The 7,199-nt window shown below is 34.4% G+C and overlaps 1 pseudogene across 1 annotated transcript; it reads right to left on the bottom strand.

The window, feature by feature from the left end:
• Positions 1-1,116: 1,116 nt before the first annotated feature.
• On the bottom strand, positions 1,117-6,037 carry LOC143579771 (uncharacterized; annotated as a pseudogene). Its single transcript, XR_013143518.1, has 11 exons — positions 5,646-6,037; positions 4,644-4,722; positions 4,123-4,216; positions 3,976-4,069; positions 3,826-3,900; positions 3,658-3,737; positions 2,845-2,935; positions 2,663-2,770; positions 2,495-2,580; positions 1,654-1,722; positions 1,117-1,563 (listed from the first exon to the last, which is right to left on the bottom strand). The product of XR_013143518.1 is annotated as an uncharacterized LOC143579771 (transcript).
• Between the last annotated feature and the right edge of the window lie 1,162 nt (positions 6,038-7,199).

Raw genomic sequence — 7,199 nt, 5'->3', positions numbered from 1 at the left:
TGGAGTCATGTGTCCATAATCATATGTATGACTTTTTGTGTGCCCTTTATGTGGCTAGAAACAAAAGAGAAGGCTGCGAAAGTACCCCGCCAACGAAGAAATTCAGGACCGGTGCTGGTGGAAGAAAGAAATAGGTTTGTACCATCTTATCGCAGGTCCCGGCTGCGTATTTTGACAAAATCTTAGAGAAATCCAACCAACCCCACCCGGTTTATGGCATCTTGTTGTAAATGTAGGCACTCCAGGATTCCTTAGCAGAAGCAGTTTCTTTATCCTCATGGACAATATAATGCTCCTATCCCGTCCTTCCAAACCTTATCAATAATTATGCTATGAGATTTTGTTTGGGTATATTTGTCTGTTTCTTTTGTTGTAAATGTAGGTGGTACTTTTGTAATCTTAAGAACATGGGTTACTATAATTTTGTTCTACATTTGGTGTATCTTGTTATTAGAGCAAGAGTGGTAAATGGGTTAGCTGGCGAGTTAAATCTTATATGAATGTGAAAATTTGACACCAAACCGAACATGACACAAACCTAAAAATCATGTCGACAGGCATAGACCCACTTTTTCGTAAGTTCATGAAAGTTAGAAACATGTTTAGCACGAGATTTTTAATTTCATGTATTTTTTTATTATTAATAATATTGCATTAAAAATTTAGAATAAAGGATATATATGTATAAAAAATTATCACAATTTTAAACCACAAAAACATAAATAACAAAGAAATCAAATTAACTTAAGTTATAACATAAAATGCAATTTTAAACTTTTTTATAAAAATAAATTGTTCAATACTTGAACTCATGGTTGTCAATAGCAAATAGTAGCCCATAGCAATCTACCTATACACTATGTAGCGAAAGCGATAAAAAAGCAAACGTTATTTGATGTTTAGCGATAAGGTATTAATTTTTTTTATTGTTATACATTGAAGTATTCCACCAAATCAATAAATACCAACAAAATAGCTATTATAGTCAATATATACCAAAAAAATAGCTAATAAAATAAAAAATAAGAAAAAATTTAGAAGCTCGCTATATCTCACTATTATGTCGCTACAGACCACTTAACGCTAGCATACCGCTACACTACGCTATTCATTGTAGCAGGTAGAATTAACAACTATGCTTGAACCTGCTAAGAGCAACAAGGTTTTATAATAACATGCACATCACAATAAAAGTTACCATTTCATCTTCTAAAAATACAAAAACTCATGAAATTATTAAAAGTGTATAGTAACATATTACAACAAGAGATTAAGAATCACAATAAAACCTGGTTTCTTAAATGTGGGCACAACTATAAACCTACAGGTCTAACAAAATCGACGGCAATCAAATTTAACAAATGCTAATAGCACAAGATATCCTCACTTTGATTATCAATATGATCATACCAATCATGAGGATGCATGAAGCAAATCACTCTTGCTTTTGTCTCTCTTCATTTTGGCTTTGACTTTGACCCGTGACTTTGACACAAGTGTTTGAACCGTGTTTGTGAAATTCCCCACCGCCATTATTATCAGAAGGATTCCACATGTAACCACCTGGTGACCGATAAATATGCAAGTTTAAATATTATTGAATATTCGATGATGAATAATCGGGGAAAGAAAAAAAAAATATTGGTTTCATACCTGCCACTCGGAAACAACTCCAACAACTGCGGTTTTGAGCAATAACAGACCCACGTATGCTTCAAAAGCCTTCAAAGAGAAAACAAACATGAGGTAAAATGACCTTTTTAACCATTTTAGCCTACTTTTTCCATTATTTTATCTATTAATGTTTTATAACTAGAACTTGTGAAACATTCAAATATTTCTTTATTTGATTCTGGTTTTCAAAATTAAAACCATAAATTGTGCTTCTAGTACTAATCGTTTGACTCTCAAAAGTCAAAGACAAAAGCCAACAAAGAGAAAACAAACAATGTGTAAAATGACCTCTTTACCCTTTTCAGCATACTTTTCAATTATTTTATATTTACTTTTTAAATAACTTGAATTTGTCAAACATTCAAATATTTGAGTATGTTCTGTTTTTCAAACTCAAAAGTCATAAACTGAGCTTCTAGTACTAAATCTTTGACTCCTATAAGTCCAACATTCAAATATTTCACTATCTGATTCCGGTTTTCAAATCAACATCATAAATTGGACTTCCAGTATTAAACCTTTGACTCTTAAAAGTCAACATTCAAATATTTCATTATCTGATTCTAGATTTCAAAATCAAAGTCATCAATGATGCTTCTAGTACAAATTCTTTGACTCGTAAAAGCTACAAAGGGAAAACAAAAAGGGGGTAAATAACCTTTTTACCCTGCTTTTTTCAATATTTTATCTATTAATGTTTTAAACAACTAAAATTTGTCAAAGTATCAAATATTTCATTATCTAATTCTGGTTTTCACAGTCAATTGTGGTTCTAGTACTAATCCTTTGACTTTTAAAAGTCAAAGTTCACAAAACTCACCTGCAAGACAAAGAGTATAGGGTATAAAAACATATTTGACCTTCAACTCCAGCAGTTTCTCCCCATACAACATCCATTCTTCTAGCCTACGATTAAAAGAAAGTCAGTTTTATAATTTTAGGGTCAACTTTATTAAAAAGATTTATCTTTAATAAATTTATAACATGCCTTTCCAAGCGCGATACGAGTATAGAGTCTCTGGCGTTGGTACCAGTTTTGTAAAAGCATTGCAATTCCTTGCATAATTGCCCATTTTAGAAACAACTGTATACCTTTCTGCAAGATTAAATGCACAGTTAATATTAAATAATCAAGCCAAAACCTTACATGAACACAATAATGGAAATAACCTGTTTTTGGGAACAATCGGGTTGTCTTTCTATTTCCAATGTAAGACTGATTAGTGCCATAATCATTGCAAAATAATGATGATATATCCACCTAAAAATCACATTTATAATACATGTACATCAAAACAGTGTGTTCGTTTATGTTCGTTTGTTAACAGTATAAACGAACGGTTCACAGGCGTAAGCAATTCATAACTGAACATAGATGAAGGCGCATAACTAAGCTAAAAGCAATTAATAGTAAATGTAAACAACAATGTATTTGGGCGTAAACCGTTGTTAAAGCTAAACTAAATTGTAATGAGCCTAAAAATTTAATTGAATATATTAACGAACGTAAACGAACAAGCTTAACAAACGTAAACTTGCGAACATAAATGAATGAACGAGACTTGTGTTCATGTTCATCCTTTTAAGTAAATGAACAAAAGTTTGTGTTCATGCTCGTTCGTTTATTAAATAAACAAACTTCCTGCTCAAGACTTCAATAGGTTCACTAAACGTTCGGTTATGGCCTACGGGTTGGACTTTACTAGGTATGTTTTTTTTTGTTAACTTGTTCATTCAGTTGGGTTAAAATTCAATTTTACCATAAATAACCAGAAGCATAAAACGTTTTTTTACAATTAAAAGCTAATTATTAACTTGAAGTAGCAATAATCATATAATAAAATAACTAATATAAACATATTCAAAGCTACACAAATTACAATACAACTACAAGAAATGATAAGAATGAAATCTTGACTTCAAAAAACGTAATATAACCTCATCATTAAACAAAAATTTCAAAGCAAAACAACATAAAATTACCATGGTCGTATGTCGCTTCCATTAACTCTCAAAATATTCTCTCTCAAAGCCAACCCTGTGTAGAGAAACAGCAACCACGCCTGAAAATGGAAAACTAATAATAATCTTGTACTTAATCAAGATACACGCGTATCATGATATAATAATAATAATATTAGCATGTATTACCTGATAAAGCTGAACCGGTAATGCAGGAAAGAAGGGAATAACAAAGAAGGGAATAACAGAAACAGATATGCAGTTCTATCCTGTTCATAAATAATACAAGATTTAATACGGTTCTGAAATAATATTAGAAGCGCGAATATGAAAACGTACCCTGAAATTATTGTACTCCTCTTTCACTTTCAATTGAACATCTTTTCTAGTGGCGTAAACATTTATTGGACCAAGAAACATTCTCAAAATCTTCCTGTAACCAAAGAGTACAAATCAAACGCAACTTAGTAAAGACTTGATTCAAACAAAGTTACAAGCATTTCGACTAATGTAATTATCATGTTACCAAAGGCGCTAGACGCACTCAAGGCGTGTAGGCCTCGCCCCAAAAAGTTAAAGCCTAATAAAAAAAAAGAACACTTAAATATATTTTTTTTAAAATTTTATTATGCGTTAGAAAATAATACTATTCTTTATATAAAATTAACAAAAGCTACTATATAACACTTAATATCATCTAATTAGTACCAAAAGTTCTGAAATAGTTAAGATTTAAATGTAATTCCAAAACTTGAATAACAAAATGTTTGAAGTAAAGTACCAAAATGTTCAAAACATGTAAACCAAAAGTTCAAAAGGTAATAAATAGTAAAGGTTCAAATCATCATCGTTCTTGATCAGTCATCAATACCAATAGAGAGGGCCTAGAAACTAGAAGTGCATATATTGGGCCTCGCCTAGAAAATGTGCCTAGGCACAAGAAGCAAGAGCTTTTAATTAGTAGTTACTGTGGTAATTATATAACTAGTAAGAGCAAATCAAATCACCATAAGATTTACTGGGAAGAAATGCAGCAGCATCTCCTTCACTCAATGTATAACTTGCCCTACCTAGCTCTTCAACCAACTGTATACAAACAACACCAATCAAATCAACTTAGAAAACTACAATTAATGCTGCTCACATAATAACTACATAAATTTACAATACACAATCAACATTTTTTTTTTGAAAAATCAACGAATAAAGCCAAACTACCCAGCCTAACCCAATTGAAAAAACCAACCCCATACGCCCACGATCTCACATCGCTCACTGAATAGCCCAAGCCCACCATCTCCTGCTCCGAGAAAAACCCACCTCCCGAACACCCACTACAGTAAAACCCGGTTGGGATCGGATTCGAACCTGAGACCTTGACGTCTTCGGCCAAATCTTCACTACCCCTCCGGTACCCAGTTGAGTTAGAGCTCATTGGCTACACAATTAGCATTTTTTTCTAAACAACCAACGAATAAAACCCGACTACCCAACTTAACCCAATGGCAAAAACACAACCCCATACGCCCGCGCAATCCCACAACGCTAGGTAGCCCAAGCTCATCATCTCCTATTCCAAGTAAAACCTGCCTCCCAAACACCGATTCGAACTCGAGACCCAAATCCCGATTTCCCCTCCAATACCTGGTTACACAATTAGCATTTTTTTTACGACTAACAAATATATCCCAAGTCCCAACCACCCAACGGCAAAACCCAAAACCCAATACACTCTCACCACACTAGGTAGCCCAAAGCCACCATCTCGTATTCCAAGTAAAACCCGCCTCCCAATCACCCACTACAGTAAAACCCAGTTGGGATCGGATTCAAACTTGAGACCCAAATCCCAACTTCCCTCCAATATCCCAGTACACAATTAGCATATTTTTAAAGACCGACAAATAAAGCCAACTACCCAACTTAACCCAATGGCAAAAACCATGTAAAACCCGCCTCCGGAACGCCCACTGCAGTAAAACCCAGTTGGGATTTGATGAAATTCTTACTTTTTCTGCATCTTTGGGATCCAAACTGCCTTTCTTAAGAGAAGAAGCAATGAACGAATGAAGGGTTTTGATATTGGAATCAAGAGCTAGTGCTCGTTGCCTTAACGAAGCTTCTTCCTGTGAGTTTTGAGATATTAAGGTTGTGGCTGATTCCTGCAACTCTTTACTCTGTTCCACGATTCTTGAAACTTCTTCCGCCGCGTTTCTGTTGTTATTATTACTGCCACTGATGGTGGCGGTGGATTGGCTCATTGAAACAGATCTGTTGATTGATTTTTAGTAAAAAGATTGCGTGTGAGGTTGACGGAGGTGAAGTGCGGCGGTCTCCGGTGAGGTGACGGCGGTGACAAGTGGGTGTCAGTTGGTTTGATGGAAATAGCATCTGCCAGTATCCCATCTCCACATGATTCAGTATATACAGGACTTTGTAGAAATATTCGTTTATTATACGTTTTTCAGCTTTTAAGCAGGGGTGTGCAAAAAACGGTTTGGAACCGTCAGAATCGGGGAACCGGAACCGAACCGGTGCCTCAGAACTGTTAATGTGTGTACCGGTTCGGTTCTCGGTTCTCAGAATTTGCATTAAACGGTTCCCGGTTCGGTTCCGGGTAAAACCGGCGGTTCTAGACTTGGAACCGAAGAACCGGAATATTCCGAACGTTTTAAATAAATTTACCAATTCCCATTTTTTAAGAGTAACTTATTAACCGGCATCCATTCAATCATTTTTTAATTCAAATCTTCTTTCTATACGTTCCAACCATGATCAATATTGATTTAAGCTATCAAGGTAATTTAATATAAAATGATATGATCTTTTATTAATCTATCGTTGCTAATGATTTATTTAACTTCAAAACTTCGGTTTTTATAAAAAATATAAAAGAACTTCATGTTGTAATCTAAATTAGTTTTACCGTGAAAGAAGACATACAATTATATCAACTTGTTTTGCAATTTGCAAAGTTTGCATAACTCATTTGATAAATAAATGATCGAATCGGTTCTGGCCAGAACCGGTTAGCGAGAACCGGCTTTAGTGGTTCTGGAACCGAACCGGTTTACCATAATAGGTTCTGGTTCCGGTATTGGTTCTATTTTTCACTCATTTTCGGTTCCGGTTCGGTTCTCGCAGTTCTGAACCGTTGCACAGCCCTACTTTTAAGTGTCATTTTCAACAAATTCTAAAAATTGGCATTATAAACTAGTTGTGACGAATAGTTTATGATTAACCGCGAGTAGTTTGTATAACCAATTAAAACTTGCCACGAGTCTATAAACAAACCATAACGACCAGTTTCACTAATTATCTACTCGTAATCATTAAATAAGTTTAAAGCCTCGTAATCAACGTCCACGAGTAAATAAGATATCCTTTACGAGTTACAAGTAGTTTATCAAACTAACCACGACGATACGTTTGATTACCAAATGCATTGAACCGGTTAGTTTTACAAAATACTAATCGGAATGGTTAGTTTGATTGGTCAACTAGTCTTTACGAGTAGATATTGGTCAACGACTATTTTACATTCACCATACGAGTATTTTATT

The sequence above is a fragment of the Bidens hawaiensis genome, unplaced genomic scaffold, assembly GCF_021521415.1.
Source record: "Bidens hawaiensis isolate Kalapana, Puna unplaced genomic scaffold, B.hawaiensis_p1.1 tig00029948_1, whole genome shotgun sequence".
Lineage (NCBI taxonomy): Eukaryota > Viridiplantae > Streptophyta > Magnoliopsida > Asterales > Asteraceae > Bidens > Bidens hawaiensis.
Note: the sequence above shows the minus strand (reverse complement) of the source record. Positions and strands in the feature narration are given on the sequence as shown.